The following is a 19,064-nucleotide window of genomic DNA, read 5'->3' as shown; positions in this document are numbered from 1 at the left end:
ATTTGAGGTCAGTATGCCATCATGGTCAAGGACGGGTGGGGCTCTTTTCCTGGCTTGCAGGTGGCCACCTTCTTGTGTGTGCTCACATGGCCTTCCCTTGGTGCATGTTTATGGAAAATAAGGGGGAAATATCTCTTTTTCCTCTTATAAGGCCACCAGCCCTATTGGATTATGACCCTACTTTTATGAACTCATTTAACCTTAATTACCTCCTGAAAGCCCTATCTCTAAATACAGCCACTTTGGAGATTAGACATCAACACATGAGTTTTGGGGAGATGCTATTCAGTCCCTAGTAAGTGGAAATTGTTTTAGATGCTGCATGATCTTTCCCTGAAACCAACAATGACGCAGAAGAAGTCAGTAACATAGCACTCAATGTTAACTATATAGCCTAAGGAAGTGTGTGCAGGTATGGACAAGCAGTTCACGTTAGAAATACAAAATTTTGAAATAGAAGTGGACAAAAAACAGGAAGATATGAAATGAGAGTCAATTAGAAATAAATAGAAGAAAAAGGTAAAATCATCTTAGAATAAAAACAAAAGAGAAATCATCTCAGAATAATTTATTAAAAGCCTAAGGAAAAATTGAACATTTTATAAGGTTTAATGAGGGATTAAATGAAAATTGAACACTAAATACATTTAATTGTAGCTTTATGAATAAAAGATGGGGACAAGGATGGAAGAAACATGAAATTACAAAGTAGAGATAAGGTAATCAAAAATGGGAAAAGGGTGAAATAAAAAATTGAATAAGCTTATTGCTTGTCACATAAGTATTAGGGGTATAATTACATTTGAGAAATCAAATAGTTGAAGCCTCAGTAAGGAAACAAAGTTATAATAAAAACATTTAAAAATTTATTTTAGAAATTTGGTAAGAGAATAAATCTTAAAGGTTCTTATCACAAGAACAAAATTTGTAATTATGGATGGTGATGGATAGTAACTAGTCTTATGGTGATCAGTTCACTGTATACAAAAATATGGGATTATGTTATATAAGTGAAATTACTATGTTATATGCCAGTGATACCTCGATTTAAAAAAGCATTCACATAAAGACAGCCACTAAGGATAAAAATACAAACCTTTCTATACATCATAGGAGACACAAAAGAAGAGCAAAATAGACTACTGCCTAGAGACAAAAAAAATATGAACATTACATAATACACAGTAAATATAATAACATATTAAGAAGTTATGTAAATAGTCTTAAGTCACTTATTAAAGATTTTTCAGAATAGCTCATTATGAAAATCCAACTAAACATAAGAGATGCCTGCAACAAGTGACTGAGAAAAATTGCAATGAAAAAAATTGATAAAATTTCATCAGACAAATGCAAACAATGAGAAAGTAGAGGTTTTAATCTTTACATTGGAAAAGTAGGTATCAGGTCAAAAGCCATAAAATAGTGACAGAGTCTAAGGGAACTTAATAGGGTTGAAGGCCAAAATTCACAAAGAAGATACAACAGTAGTGAATATGTATCAAGTAAAACAGCATTTGCCTTTGAAAACATATATAGAATTATTTATAGAAGAAAACAGCATGCAAAATAACAAATATAGAATGTTTTGTTTTTTATAAAACAAGGGGAGATATGTGCATGCGTGTCTGTGTATCTGTATATACTTATTATTTTTTAAGTCTCTGAAAGGAAAGAATAAAAGGGAAACTATAATGAATATGTGAGAACTCATTAGAAGGCATAATGGAAAGGAAATTTATCTTGTATATGTTTATATATAATATATTTAATGTATTTGCATATTTTATGTGTAATATGTATATATTTTGTATATTTTAACTTCAAAATCTGTAATGATTTACATTTTTAAAAATTGAAGTAAAATAAAGGGGAAAGAAAAATTATATAATTAATTAGGGGCAGATACAAATAAAGCCAAGTGTGTATCAAGCGATAAAATAGCCATATAGGAAAGGGAGTTATTCAAGGAACTTTCGAATGGGGTTCTCTGAATATCCTTTATGAGTTATAGATGTGGGTAAAGAAAGAATTAAAAAAACAAAAACAAAAACCTGTATTTCATTTGGTAGGTTTGCTCCTAGTGACATTGGTTCAATAGTTCTGAAATTATTTTGCGTCATGAAGGGTAAAACAGATGGGTAAATATATTGATGTTGTTGGGAAACAGGGTAAAATTGTGAGAAATATAGGTAAAATCCACAGATAAGGAGAAACCTTGTAAATTATAAATATATGTATCTTTCTTATCACCATCCATGGAACTGAACCAGAATCAAAGACAAGTCATTGGCAATGAAAACATCTAGAAAACCAAACCCAGGTATTGGTTTCTAAACAATATTTCACATTAAAATAAACAAAGGTTCTATGGAGAAATGGGTGAATCTAGGTTTCCTACCAGGAAAATGGTAATGTGAACCCAGAATATTTTGATGTACCAAAAATCTAGAAATCAATACTATTTTGCTGAGAAAATAACATGGGAACAAAATTCTGTTTACATTAAAGTAGGAGCAGGCTAGATGGACCTCACATGGCTAAACTTGGGACAATTTTAATATCAAATATGATGGCATTAATGCATTATTAAAAATTGATTTTTAAAAAATCCATGTACTTTTGGTAATCAAAAAGGAACAAAATATTTTAAGATCTTTTACAAATAAATTGTGCTAACTCTGTATTAATCAGAGTTGAAAAATAAGATGTGTCTCACTTTTTTTAAGATTAAAATTTTGGAGGGGTGCATGGGTGGCTCAGTCAGTTAAACCCAAGATCTGGCTCTTGATTGTAGCTCAGGTCATAATCTCACAGTTTGTGGGATTGAACCCCACGTTGGGCTCTGCACTAACAGCACAGAGCCTGGTTGGGATTCTCTCTCTACCCCTGTCTCTTCCCTTCCCCTGTCCACACTCACTCTCTCTGAAAATGAATAAATAAATTTTAAAAGAAAAAGATTAAAGTTTTGGAAAACTCAAATTTGGTCAGTCATTTATTAACTATCAAAACTAACAATGAATGCTTAGAATGTGTTTTCAGCCCTGCCCTAACCACTTTTACATGTTTTATCTTATTTGATTCTCTTAATGCCCCTGAGCAGTTAGTTTTATTTTATAGATGGCAGCATTTATTTGGAGAGTTAAAAAAAAAAAAAAAAAAAAATATATATATATATATATATATATATGTATGTATGTATATATACGTGTGTGTGTGTATACACACACACACACACACGTATATATACATACATATATATATATTAGCCCAGGGTCATGAGAAAGAGCCAAGATTTTAACACAGGTCAATGTATCTCTGAAGTTTACATTACTGTTCTTTGACCTGTCATTTGTCCCACTTAATAGTTTTAAAGGACTAAGTCACCAACCCATTTGGTTATCCCAATATTCTGTGATCTATTCAAATTGTGGACTATTTATTACCTTTGTTTACAAGTGAAGACATTGAGGTTTACAAATGTTAAATATCTTGATCTAATTCATAGCATAGCCAGAACTTGGATTTAAGCATTTTTAATCCTACTCAATTTTTTTTTCAAAGTAGAATGCTGCCAAGAAGCTACTATCTGGGGAAGTTTTGAAAAACTTAAAAAATTAAATCTTTCCTGATGTATAAAGGTTGCTTTTACATGGGTTTTCAGGAAGAAATACCAAAACATTTTTAGAGACTATAAATGGTCCCCAAAAGATTATCACATACATTTGAATTCCCAGAACCTGTGAGTATGTTAGGTTGCATGACAAAGGGCAATTGAAGTTGAAGATGGAATTAAGATTGTTAATCAGCTGCTATTAAAATAGATTTTTCTAGTAAGTCCAATGAAATCACAAGGATCCTTAAAAATGGAAAAGGGAGAGGGCGCCTGGGTGGCTCAGTCGGTTAAGTGGCCGACTTCGGCTCAGGTCATGATCTCGCAGTCTGTGAGTTCGAGCCCCGCGTCAGGCTCTGTGCTGACAGCTCAGAGCCTGGAGCCTGTTTCAGATTCTGTGTCTCCCTCTCTCTGACCCTCCCCCGTTCATGCTCTGTCTCAAAAATAAATAAACGTTAAAAAAAATTTAAAAAAAAATGGAAAAGGGAGAGACATCTGGGTGGCTCAGTTGGTTAAGCATCTGACTCTTGATTTAAGCTCAAGGTTCGTGAGTTCAAGCCCCAAGTCGGGCTCCATGCTGACAGTGTGGACCTTGCTTGGGATTCTCCCTGTCTCTCCCACTCTCTCTGCCCCTCTCCTGTGTGTGTGCTCTCTCTCTCTCAAAATAAATAAACTTAAAAAAGGTAAAAAAATGGAAGAGGGAGACATAAGAGTCAGAGACTGATACAAGATGATGAAAGCAGGGTCTAGGTGAGAAGGATTTGCTGGCTTTTAAGATGTGCAAAAGGGGCCATGAGTCAGGGAATATGGGTCTTTAGATGCTAGAAAAGACAAGGAAAGAGATTGTTCTCCAGAGCTTTAAGAAGGATTCTCCCAACACCTTGATTTTAGTTAGGGAGATCCTGCATTAGTGTTCAAAACCTCTAGAATTTTAAGGTAATAAATTGATGTTGGTTTTAGCCACTAAGTTTGTAGTAATTTGTTACAGCAGCAATAGAAAACTGATACAGAGACAAAAGATTTGCACAGGAAGAAAGTAAGCTAATAAATAATAGTGGGTTATTTTTGAGTCAGTCCTCATGAGATGGAAATGGATGGATATACTGATACCATCAATTTTGAGAAGGCTAGAAAGTTATAATGTGTTTGAGGTTAGAAGTTACGATATCTGACTAGGGAATTATAAAACATATCTAGGCTAGGGAGGATCATAACTCTTCCTCGGTTTCAATAACTTTCTCATTTGCTCTCTCATCTTTGGAAAAGAATCAAAGTCTTTGTAAAGAGGTGTTATTGTGTTGAGAAAAGAACATGGGAACAAAATTCTGTTTAAATTAAAATGAACTGAGAGAAATTTTTAAAAAGTGCATAGAAGAGCAAGGGGCTTTGTCTGATCTCACCATTTCTTCTCAGCCTCTCTGACCTGCTATGCCTACCAGGTCAAAGAAGACTGTTTAGCATTTTCTTTTGTGAATCAGTTTGAAAGAGAGTAAGAACAAATGCATGCTGGGTCCAAAATTTCAGTAAATCTTTTTAGGGAAATTTCAGAGGTCTATGCACAGAGAAATGGAGAAATTTTAAGATCATTACTTTGCAGACTGTCAGATAAGATTACATTAGGCTGACCTGCATGGTTTCAGCGTAACTGAAGAGAATTGCTTGAAAATGAGTAGGTGATTGATTCAAGTCTCTCATTTCACTTTCATGTTACATCCTTCAACATATATATTTTCCTTCTGTACTGTAAAATCTTTATGTTAAGGGGCTATAGGTCTGCAGAAAATTGACATTTTGGATACAATCATTTTTAATACTGACATAGTGGTCATAATGTATTTCATTTTCCATTTGGAAATATATATCAAGGGTTAGTTTCTCTAAAGTTGGAAAAATTACAGTATTTTAGCCATGCTTACATCTAGATATTATTCTCTTTTGGAAAGCTCTTAGACTACGAAACTCTAATTATGGCAATGACTGAATCTATAATGATGCAGTATTGCCATAATGTGGATCCAACAAAGACATTAAGGCAAATGAAACATTTAGCCCATCATTATCATGGAAAAAGAACAACTGCTCCAAACCGGGCAGGATGGGCCAGAAAACGGTTTGATTTGCCAAATAGACGAGATCATAGTGGATAGTTATGAATTTTCACTTATTGCATTTATATAAATCAGGCCATGTTGTGGATGATCTTGATGTTCTATTGAGAAGTTTCATCGTAAGCATATAGTAGTAACAAACCATCTAGTATGTGTGCTTTTATTTGGAGGAGCCTGGGTGACACAGCAAAGCCATAAGAGATTTACTTTATAGCATTTGCACATTATAGCCCACACACCACGGTCAACAATTTTTTCTAACTAATTTATATGAAACTGCAACTCAGGTAATACACTTTGTGGTTTCACCGGAACAAAATGAATCAACCAGAACAAAAATGAATTTTAACTTCATGAGAAGGATACGTATGAGTAAAAAAAATACTCCTTAGCAGGCTGGGAAATGGATTATTTTGTGCTGTAGCAGTCTTGATTTACAAACTCTCTGAAGTTATACAAACATGTTTTCTCTAGTTTTGTCGTGTGTGTGTGTGTGTGTGTGTGTGTGTGTGACAGAGAGAGAGAGCGAAAGTGAGCACACACTATAGCAGCAAAGGACTTCTGGGTGTAATTGATCAGAAACCCAAAAACATGAGCTATGCTTGGGGCCTCCTAGAAAACTAAATGCTAGTTTCTTGGTATAACTGAGAATGTTGGGGCTTTTATTTGCTTCCTAACTTGTGATCTGAATAGGGCTACAGTGAAGCTTTAGTGACTCTTCATCTCAGGTGAGTTTAGTTAACTTATGTTCAATGTCATATTCTTAAATCATTACATATATATAGCTTCATCACATATATGGCTAAGTTCTCTGGGGGACTCCTTCTGCTCGCCCAAGGTTGATTTCCTCATCATTGTTCTACATCACATTTCTCTCACATTTTGACTTTGCTTCAATAATTATCCTCTTGCTTCTAGTTAGCATATAGATAGGCTCAAACTAATCCCATCTTTAAAAAGCAAAATAAAGTCAAAACTTTCACTGAACCCTATCATCTTTTATGGACACTTTTTTCCTTCCTTTCAGAGTTCTATGTTATACCTAGGCCTCACACTCAAATCTCTGCACAGATTAGGCTTTTGATGGAAATGAGAAAAGTGGAGCCTTGGGGAGACCAAAGAAGGTTGCAGGGTGTGTGTTCATCAGCTTCTGCTGGGGCTCATTCCTTCCCTGCAAAAATGCAGATCTAGATACCAGAGGGTATCTAGTTTCTCATTTTTCCAAAAGGACCTGGAAATATGATCTAAAATGTCTTTTTTTTTTTTTTTTTGAGGAGGAGAGCACATGAATAGGGGAGGGACATGGAGAGAGAATCCAAGCAGGCCCCTCTCTGTCAGCCCAGAGCCCAATGTGAGGCTTGAACTCACAAACTTCGAGATAATGATCTGAGCTGAAATCAAGAGTCGGACGCTTAACCAACTGAGCCACCCAGGGGCCCCTAATCTAAAATGTCTTCAGTGCTACATGTTACTGACTAATAAAACCCAGCCCAAATCAAAACAAAACACATTGCAGGTCTGTTAAAATTTCCCCTGGGTTGAATTCAGCTAATCACTTGCTAGTTTGGGCTAGTTTGCAGTCTTTGGAATATTCTTATTGTCCTCACTTTCTCTCTTCTCACTAATTCTTCAAACTGTTTTAATATAGCATTACATAAATTAAACTGTAAATAAAACTCAACATAAATAAAACTGCTCCTACTAAACTCATTTGTGATCTCCTAAATACCAAACTCAATGATCGCCTCTCTGAAGCATTTGATATTCAGGATCACTCCTTCTTCCAGGTGCTTCTTACCGATGTACCTGTCACTTCTCAGTGACTTCCTCATTGAAAGTGCTTTCATATTTTCCTTTGCAGACTCCTTTTCTTCTACATTTTCTTAAATACAAATGTCATTAAAATTTCCATAGTCTTCCATTTTATTATTAATATTATTGTACATTAATTAATGTATATGCAATCTCTTCTGAGTGGTGTCATCTGATTTCTTCACTTCAACTTCTACCTGTGTAATAGTCACTTTTAAATGTGTATTTCCAGCTCATATCTCTTTTCTTGGTTTCTAAATTCATACCTAAATGTTTATTAGGCATCTATAGTTAGCCTTTCCTAAAACTTCTCTTGCTTAATTAAAGACATTTTTTCTCTTCTAAATTTTGGGTGAACAGCCATCTGTTTTTTCCCAGGACTAAGGAATTTCCCAGAATGGAGGACTTTCAGTGTGAGAATACTGGTATAGTCCCAGACCAAACAAATGAACAAGCAATGATTGGTCACCCCACCTTTTTCCCACCTTGTTTCTTTTCTCTCTTTTTAATATTGGTTTATATAACTACCAAAAAGTCAGTTCCTAAAACAGGAAAACTTAGAATCATTCTAGATCTGAATTCCCAAAATGTGGTCCTTAGAACCTCTGTGCTGCTAATTAAAAGTGAAGATTTGAAACACAACTCCTGTCTTATACCAATTGAAACAAAATATCTGAGGATGGGTCATTTGGACTTGCATTTTAACAAGTTTCCCAAGAAATGATTAAAGTCATTTAGGTTTTAAAATCCCTGTTATTGACCCTTTCCTCTCTTGTTCTGCTTCACACAATCAATAGGCAAAACCATTTCCCTTATTGTCTCTTTTTTTTCCCTCATTCTTACAAGTGCCTCTTAGATGGGGCTGTCATCATTTTAATATTATGTTAGAGTAATTGTCTCCTAGTTGATTGCCCTGATTCTAGTTAACTCTTTTTGAAAGCATCCTCTACGATACTATTACAATGAATATTATAAAATGCAAATCTGGGGACGCCTGGGTGGCTCAGTCGGTTAAGTGTCCAACTTCCGCTCAGGTCATGATCTCATGGTTCATGAATTTGGGCCTCGCATCAGTCTCTGTGCTGATAGTTCCGACAGAGCCCGGAGCCTGCTTCAGACTGTTTGTCTGCCTCTCTGTCTAACCCTCCTCAGTTCGTGCTCTGTACCTCTCTCTCTCAAAAATAGACATTAAAAGAAATTAAAATGCATGGGGCGCCTGGGTGGCTTGGTCGGTTAAGCATCCGACTTCGGCTCAGGTCATGATCTCACGGTCCGTGAGTTCAAGCCCCGCGTCAGGCTCTGTGCTGACAGCTCAGAGCCTGGAGCCTGTTTCAGATTCTGTGTCTCCCTCTCTCTCTGCTCCTCCCCTGTTCATGCTCTGTCTCTCTCTGTCTCAATAAACGTTAAAAAAAAAAATTAAAAAAAAATTAAAATGCAAATCTGAAACCTACTCATAATCTTTCAGTTGTTTCCTATCTCCTATAGTTACAATTAATAATAATAATGATAATGATAATAATAATAATAATTATTATTTGCATGGTATTTGAACATGTTTGGGAGCTAGTTTCTCATCTATATCCTTCACAGTGCCCTTAAACATTCCTGTGTATTGTTGGGTACCACTATCAATTTATGAGCTTTGGGTGGAATTGAATGGAATTGGCTCTACCTGAGACCAGGCATGACCAATCAAATAATAACTTTCTGAAAGCAACATGACTGGAAAGCCATGTCACATCGTCCAAATAAGTCTGGTCTTACTAAAGCCAATTGCTGAATACTGCATGCATGAATGAAAGCAAAAGCATTCTTTTCTCGTGGTCTTGAGCCTGGAATGTGGACTTCGACACAATGAACTTTTTACCTAAGAATGAAACCAACAAAGAGGAGAGAAAAGTCAAAAGATGGCTCCTGATGACATCCTTCAAGTTCTTGGGTCAATCCTGATTTGTGCAGTGATTCACTTAATGTCTCTTAGCTCCAAATCCATACTTCTAAATTTAGGGGACTGGGACTTGGCCAACTAACTTCACAGACTCTCTTGATAGCCAACTTCCCATTGGGTTCTCCTAGTGGGAGGTGCTACAGTCAAAGGGAAAGAAACAGAGGGACTTCCCTTCTGGTCACAGCTCCTGACAGTGTGGCTCCAAAAAACTGAAGACAATTATAGCTCTAGCCTCTAATTTATTTATTTTTATAATAGATTTTTTGTATCATGGTAAAATATGCTTAACACAAAATGTGATAAAATGTACCATTTTAACTATTTTCAATTGTATCATTTCAAAAGGCTTTAAAAAAAGCAATATAGGCATATCTTATTTTTATTGTTTTTTTTTTTGTATCTTTGTTTTGTGCTTCACACATACAGTTTTTTTTTTTTTAATAAATTGAATGTTTGTGGTATTAAGTGAGTGTATTAGTGCCTTTTTCCTAACAGCATTTGTTCACTTCATGTTTCTGTGTCACATTTTGGTAATTCTTTAAAAAAATTTTTTTTAATATTTATTTAATTTTGAGAGGGAGAGAGAGAGAAGCAGAGAGAGGGAGACACAGAATCTGAAGCAGGCTCCAGGCTCTGAGCTGTTAGCACAGAGTCTGACGCAGGGCTCGAACTCACGAACCGTGAGATCATGACCTGAGCTGAAGTTGGACGCTTAACCAACTGAGCCACCCAGGCGCCCCACATTTTGGTAATTCTTGAAGTATTTAAAACATTTCATTATTATTACATTTTTTATGGGATCTGTGATCAGTGATCTTTTATTTTATTATTTTAATTGTTGTAGGGTGCCACAAACCATACCCATATAAGATAGTGAACTTATTCTATAAATGTGATGTGTTCTGATTTCTCCACCATTTGGCCATTCCTCCATCTCTCTCCCTCTCCTTGGGCCTCCCTAGTCCCTAAAACACAACAATACTGAAATTAGGCAATTAATAACCCTACATGGCCTCTATGTCTTCAAGTGAAAGAAGTGTCACATATCTCTCACTTTAAATCAAAAGCTAGAAGATTAAGCTTAGTGAGGAAAGCATGTTGAAAGTTGAGACAGGCTAAAAACTAGGCCTCTTGCACCAAATAGTGAATTAGCTAAGTTGTGAATACAAAGTAAAGATTCTTGAAGGAAATCAAAGGTGCTATTCCAGTGAACACACAAATGATTAGAAAACACAGCTTTTTTTTTTTTTTTTTTTTTTTTTTTTTCATTGCTCATTGTGGATATGGAAAGAAAAAGTTTTAGTGGTGTGGACAGAAGATCAAACCAGACAACCCAAAGCCTGAGGACACAAGATATTTAGGTTAGCTTATTAACATCCCCTTGTGCTTCTACCATCAGAGTAACCAATTTCCTGGAAGTAAATGCTTTCTATTTAAAATGGCCTCCGTTTTTATGTCTGGACCTTGGCTGGTCAAGGAGCTAACTCTCTTTTTCTTTGCTTAAGCCAATTTGGGTTATGTTTCTTGTCTCTTGTGATCAAAAAAGTGTTAAATAATATGCTTTTCTCTCTGCCTAGAATTTTCTTTCATTGCCTATGTGGAAAACTGTCAACAATTCTTTGAGGTTCAGTTAAAGCATTATGTTTTCCGCAACTCTCTATGCCCATCCCTTGGCATCACACCAATGACATTGTACCCTTTCAGCCAGAGCTATGTACTTCTTTCTCTTTCTTCTTAGAAAGTCTTCTGAATATTGAGTTTTCTTATTGTATGAGAGTGCATCAGACATTAAATGAATTTTGTAATAATTTATAGATATCTGTTTATATTTGAAATCTCTTAATGCTTTATTTGCTTATTTATTTTTTTAAATGTTTATTTATTTTGAGGGAGAGAGAGAGAGAGTGCAAGCATGAGCAGGGGAGGGGTAAAGAGAGAGAGGGAGAGAGAATCCAAGCAGGCTCCGTGCTGTCAGTGCAGAGCCCATTGCGGGGCTCAGACTCACAAACCATAAGATCACGACCTAAGCCGCAATCAAGAGACAGATGCTTAACTAACTGAGCCACCCAGGCGCCCCTGTTTATTTATTTTTTTAAAGTTTGCTTACTTATTGTGAGAGAGAGAGCATGAACAGGAAAGGAACAGAGAAGGAGAGAGAGAGATGAAGAGAGAATCCCAAGCAGGCTCTGCACTGTCAGCATGAAGCCCGATACGGGGCTTGAACTCATGAACCATGAGATAATGACTTGAGCTGAAATCAAGAGTCAGATGCCTAGCTGACTGAGCCACCCAGGCATCCCTTTAATGCTTTAAGTTGTTGTGATTTTAAAAGGGCCTGTGGCACTAAAGCATTTGTATATTTTACTTAGTATAGATATGGTTCACATGAACATATATTTTACAAATCATATTACACTCATTGCTTAGTTGAAAAAATGTTTCTAGTATGTTTTTTTCAATGAAAAAAGTGCAGTGTCTGAAACTGCATTGATACTGAAAAATTTTTTTTTTCACACTTACAAAGTTTTTGTGTGTTATCAAAGGATAGAATTTTGCCCTTTGGTATATTGCAGCTTATTTTATTGTCTGGAGGATTTCTGCTAAATTCAATCAAGAGAGCATATGTTTCATGATTTGACTCCCTTGGATTTAAACCATATTCTAGATTTTTATGCATCATTTTAATTTCTACTATGTATCAAAAGAACCCAAAACTATTTCTAGATTTTCCATTTATAATTCGCTCTGAAAAAAATCCATTGAAAGTAGATTCTATATCCATATGAGCTCTCAACTACTCTGATATCTCTAGGTTTGCTTTTAAAGTTACCAAAAATAATAGAATGCATTTTATCCTACATTTTGAATGTAGGATAGTGCCATTTTATTAAAAGCTTTAGTGCTATTTTATTAAAAGCCTGATAATAATGGTCTTTTACAGCTCAAGGAAACCTTCTGAAGGATCTATTGATAAAGGTATGTCAAATGAGATGTTTGCTTCTTCTTTTTTTTTACTGCAAAATTGTGTAATGATAGCCAGTGAGATTATATATCAGTATAAGATCTCTTGAATTTTTTAAACATAAACCAAATTTGGAATAAAGATCCCCAAATCTTGTTGGTGTTTCAGTGACACTGAGGTTCTCTCGAAATGTCTTAGGGTTGCCCTCTGCAGAGATTCTCAAGGACTGTATCACTATGTTTTATCTCTATAGAGGAAATCCACTGAAGTTGTTGCTGATGTACCTGTATGTCTGTAATGTACCTGTACATTAATTAATTAATCCAGTAATTCATTATTTCACTTTCTGAGTGCCAATCATATGCCACAAACATAGGCACTGATGGTAGAGACAATGAAGAGAGAATTGTTTTGTAGGATGGAAGTGCAAGGAGAGTGGTATACACAGAGTAGTTGGGGAGATTTGTATCAAAGCAACCCAGCTTTGTTTCTGGGGAAAAAGGGAGGACAGGGTACCTAAGAAAGCATGAGTACCAGGTGACTATATCTCAGACTATTTAAACATTTTTCCCAGCCAGATACTTGCCCGGCCAGGAATGAATGAGGAGGGAAAATTTCACACTACGGAAAATAAATTGATATATAGAAAAGAATTCGGAAAACCAGAGCAGTGCATCCTGTTAATCCTAACATGATCTGATTACTCTGAAGACCCATGGTTCTTCATTACAGAAAATCATCATGAATACTGCTGCCCCTTGCTAGGTGTGCTTCTGCTGGGGACTATGTCACCTGGTAATAGTCAACCACAGTCACTGGAGTCTCCTCTGTCCCATCAACATAAGCTTGTTACTGTAAATAATTTGACATCACCAGATTTCACAGTTCTGCTGAAACTACCACCATTGCCATCTATTAAAAAGCATAAAATGCTCTTTTTGGAGCTTTTAGTCCATATTTGATAGGAATAGAATTTACTAACATCATTATATTATATTATCTGGAGCCAGCTTCATTTGGAAACCTCATGTCATTTCAGTGCAGTCTCATTTTGTTATTAGTGTGGGAATAATACAGTAGCATGCCATAGTGTATGATTTCTACACTTTTACATTTCATAGTGCAATAAAACTAAAAAAAGCGGAGATATGCAGGCTTAATAATGTATAATTTTAGCTAAAAAGACATGAGAAACATCTACCATCTACACTAACTACTGCTTTAAAATTATATATATATAAAGTATATATTAAATAATATATATATAATGTTTAACCACTGAATTTGAAAAATATGAATATAGTTCACTTTGAAAAACTCCATGATTATACAATCTTCTTAATTTTTCTACAGTTTAGAGAAGGTTTTTATACCACTGAGTACTGTGGGCCAGTAGGCCTGGGTTTGAGAACAAGTGATGTAAGGGTTAGGGAATGGCCTTGAAGTTGGACATGAGTTTATATCTAAGTTATGCCATTTTTCTAGTTGTGTGAATTTGGTTAATGTATTTAACTTCCCTGAACCTGTCTCTTTACCTGTATGTAAGGCATAATTGTCTGCTTTGCTCTCAGCACAGGGTTGTTGGAAGTATTTAAAAAGCTAATGCGTGTGAAAAAAAAATTAAACAATAAATGTTATAAAATATAATTCTAAAAAATTCTATTGAGGACCCTGAAGGAATTACAAATATTCCTCTCCTCCCAATGTGAAGAAAGAAGAAAGAAAGGGAATTAAAAATTACTTACTGCCTTTTAGATTCCAGAAACAGATATAACTGCCTTTCATTTCTTTTATTCCTCACAACAAAGCTAAACATTACATATTTTAATAAACATTTCACAACTGGAAAAAAAATCATGAAGCTCAAAGAGTTAACCAATTTGCCCCAATCACATAGTTGATGAAAGGTGAAATTAGGAATTCAGTCCAAAACATGTTCAATTTTCACTATTTCATGCTCCTCTGCAAGAGAAAAAGCAGCATACTCTGTGTTGTCAAAAAGCATAATCATTCTTTTTAGCTCTTAAAAGTATGAAATGTTAATTTTGGGGTTAGCTTATAGCAGAGGCCACAGTCAAGGACAAATTCTGTCAGTGTAGTTTATCCTTTAGGCATTAAATTCCTGGATTACATTCAGGAACCTTCTCCTTTATTATAATTAACTGCCAAATTAACTTTCATGATGAATAATTTAACACAATTATTCAGATGTACTTCAGGAAGATTCTTACAAAGAAAATTAGGCAATACCATGACATTTAAAATAAAGTTTCCGCAACTTCTTTTTGGGGGCTAAAACAAAGTAATAATACAGTCTTAGAAACTAATCATATAATTTTTGAACTCAGGAATCATTTCTAAAATGACACTCTGTATTATCAAGTATAAGAATGGCATATGAGGGGTGCCTGGATGGCTCAGTCGGTTAAGCATCCAACTTCGGCTCTGGTCATGACTTCGCAGTTCATGAGTTCAAGCCCCACATCAGGCTCTCTGCTGACAGCCGTGAGCCTGGATGAGCCTGCTTCAGATTCTGTGTTTCCCTCTCTACCCCTCACCCACTCACACTCTGTCTCTGTTTCTCTCTCAAAAATAAATAAACATAAAAAAAATTTAAAAAAAAGAATGGCATATGAAACTAATTATTGAATTAAGTGCATCCATGTGCTATTTTGTGTTTCTAATAATAAAGACAATATATTTAGGGTCAGGTTCATACAGTCTTAGAATATATTCAAATGATTTTCTCACTTTCCCAATATACAGATTTACATTATGAGAGAATATACCTTGTTCCTATACATTTAAGATATAAAATGACTTACTTACAAATCAATTGTGTTAGTGTCCTATGAGTCTTTAAAGTTAGAGATACATTTGGTGGAACTCAGACTTTCAAGACTGTTTATATTCAGGCTGTTTACATTCATGCTATGTTAAAGCAGGAGAAAATAAAACGTGGATGGAAGTTGAGAGTGGAAAACAGGTATCTGGATTCACCCACACACAAAAAATTGTGTGTGTATTTTTTTGTGTACCTCCCGTATTTATCATAATTAGAGAAAATTCTTATTGCTTTTACATCCATTTTTTTAGTACCTAGTATTATAAGTGGTACAGAGTGAACACTAGGTAATTGTCCATATCTCAAAAGTATCTTGGTATTTGGCACCATAGAAAAATACTTTTCTGTGTCTAACTGAAGTTTCCATTTTGTAAGACTTCAGCTTTTACAAAAGTCAGGTTTAAGGAATTGAAAAAAAAAAAGGTATTATCAGTGAAGTGGTGACTTACCAATGTTTAAGTTTCTTTGCTCTGGGCAATCCTTGTACGTGGCTTTAAAGAAGACAACAATCAGATGTGTATTAGATATGAAACTAGTCCTATTAGATATCGCCTGTGGCCTCTGGAACATCACTGGCACTATTAGGCTGAGGCACACTCTCCGTATAAATTGTTGGGATGTAAAAATAGCAAATGTCAATGTGCTCCTTTTCTTTCGTTTCTTAACCTTCATGTGTTGATTCTGAAAAATCATTACTAAGCTATATTTGCTACCTTAGTTTCTTGGAAACCTAGACAGAGGATCTAGAGATAAGTAGCAAGCAATTTCATTCTTTACTTCCCACTGCGTTTTGCTATTGCAGCTGAAATGGTATGTGACCTCTGTATTGCCTAGTCACAGCAGGGTAACTTTAAAGGACTAGGAATTTGGCTGGAGTTAACACTTCAACCCTTGAACATTCAGGTTATTATTTATATAAGACCAAGTATACACAACTGTTACTGGCTGAGCATAGACTGATTTTCCCCCTTTGCCTTTTTTTTTCTTCAGTTCAGATAAAATTTACTCTTTGTGCAAGAATGCTATCTTAAAGTAGCCTTGCCTCAATTTATCCATTTTCTTCTGGAAAAAATTTCTTTTTGGCTATACCATCAAGTCAGAACACTTTGTTATTTCTATTAGATGTCCTTGGCTTATATTTTATGGGATCCTGGAGGATGAGAAGTATGTATTCCTTGTTACTAATATCCACAGAATTTTTATTATACTTTGTACTTTTTAGGTACTTGAAAAATATTGGAAAGTAAGTTATTTGGTTTATATATAGGTCTCTGTATTTACATGAGTCCTGAATATCACCCTTTTTTTTCAAACAATAATATTTACATATTACTATGGTGAATAAAAACAATAGCTACTACTAGTTCTTGATCATTTTCTTTATGTCAAGCACTGTATTTGTGCACATGCATCACATGGAAATCTTGTTAAATTGCAGATTATGATTTAGGACACCGGGGACAAATCTTAGATTTTTTTTGGTTTTTTTTTGGGTATTTTTTCACAAGTACCTATGTGATCCTGATATTGCTTGTCAAGGACCACACAACAGCCATATAAATAGTAGGTACTCATTTTCTCATTTTTCAGATGAGTAAATTAAAACTTAGATAGATGAAGTAACTTGCCCAGTGTTGTACAATTAGAATTTAGCAGAGCTGTTCTCAAAACAATTTGTGTTTATTGTGAAAACTAATCCTTAAGCCAGTGCTTCTAAATCTTAGCTGTAGGAAAGAACCTGTTTTTCTCCTCCCAAACTATTACCATTCAAAGATTTTGTGAAGTACAGTATAAATGAATTACTAGAGAAATGAGATGCAAGCTTGTATGTTTTATTTTTAGATTCAACAGATGTAAAATTACACAAGGTTACTATAAAAATTTCTAAACAATTACTCCCAATTTCCATGTTTTTCCATAGCAGATCAGTAATAATTCTAAGACCAGCAGTGGTCCGTGAGGGCACTTTGAATAGCATTGCTCTAAACTACTATGACATTCAGGAGAGCAGAATTTTTTTTAAAGCAATCTTTACAACCAACGGGCTTGAACTCACAGCGCCAAGATCAAGAGGCACATGTTCTGCTGACTGACCCACCCGGGTGCCCCAGGAAAGCAGGATTTTTAAATGTACTTGTCAACTCAATGGAAATTACAATGGTAGTTTTTTAAATAAAAAAGTATTAGTTTCTTTACATTTAATAAATACATTTTGTTTAAAAAAAAAAAGGAAAAGGAAGAAAGAAAATACGAAGAAGAAAAACTGAAACTAAAACATAATTCTTACAGATGGGTCTTAGAATATAAGAAGACTTTTGCTCAAGTAAGCAAAAATGAATTGATTTTTTTTTTAAATTTTAGAGATAGAGTATGTGAGTGGGGGAGAGGGACAGAGGGAAGGAGGGGGCAAGAGCAAGAGCGAGAAAGAGAGAGAGTCTTAAACAGGCTCCACACTCAGTGTGGATCTTGGGATCATGACCTGAGCCGAAATCAAGAGTCAGATGCTCAACTCACTGAGCCACCCAGGTGCCTCTGTATGGATCTTTTTATCTTGTCCCCAGTTATTTAGAGAAAGTTATATTTTTTTCCAGAAGTATTGCTATTTATTTCTTAATTCAATTGCATTTTTATACCTTCTAGTTTCTCTGTGAATGTTTAGTGGCATTAGGCATCTCATCCTTGGCTCTAAGTGTAGAGTCAGGCAGAGGTTATGGCAATATTTTTATATCATTTCATGAGAAAACTAACACTTTGTGTTATTTAATCTATTTTAAACATTCTCCCTTCTTCAGCAATCTGAGAAGAAAACACAAGATAAAGCAGCACTACTTGTGAACACATTATCCTTTTCATCGATCAGTATGGAGAATGTCTGGTGTTTCTCCTTTTATTTCATTAATCTGGAGTGTTTGCATATTTTTTTTCAGAAGAGAATCTGCCAGTTTCAGAATTATATTACTCCAGAATCATTTAAAATCAATCTCCTTTTTAGGGTAGATGATTAGCCTTAGTTCCTTCATGGTGTTTGAGCTTCTGTTGAAATCCTAAGATTTTCTGTTGTGACTATTGATCTAGCATCTAAGATCCAATATTTTGTGTTTGACATAATGTTAATATTTTTGTCTACCTGCTAACTATAGTCAAATTCCGGTGCTAAGCAACTTAAAGCTTTGTTCCTTTGTTCATATTGTTTAACTTTTTCCTTACTGGGTAAAAATTATAGTATCATTGCTCTAAATCTATAAAAAGTAGCATAGGAATTAAAAATCCTCCAGCATTTGCAGTAGTATTGTCTAGGAAATAAATATGTAATAAGTTGACTAATACCTGAGATTGTACCAGGATAACCTAAGGAAATCTATACATCAAATATGAAGACAGAGTTACTTAATTTTCTTCAAGTCTTTCCTTTCAGGAGTCAACCTCACACAGCAAACCCAGATAGACCTGGTTTGTACATTGGTTCTGTTGCTGGAAGCTCCCTGGAATTTAAACAGATTTATTTATTTATTTATCTATTTATTTATTTATTTATTTGCTCTCAACGATAAAATAGTACTAATAATATATCCACCTCATAGTTGCTTGATATGACCCAAGATAGTATATGGAAGGAACCTAAAATGTTGTAAGATGTTCAATAATGTTCCTTTCTTTCCTTTAAATTTTATTTTTGAGATGAATATGTGTGGAGGGGCCACATAGACAGTTTTGTATTCAGGAACAATTTCTGTGAAGTAATAATTTTCTGCAAGACTAATTCTTTATTGTTTTTG

Source organism: Panthera onca, chromosome B4 (assembly GCF_046562875.1).
Source record: "Panthera onca isolate mPanOnc1 chromosome B4, mPanOnc1 haplotype 2, whole genome shotgun sequence".
NCBI classification, from domain to species: domain Eukaryota; kingdom Metazoa; phylum Chordata; class Mammalia; order Carnivora; family Felidae; genus Panthera; species Panthera onca.
This window is presented reverse-complemented; position numbering follows the sequence as displayed.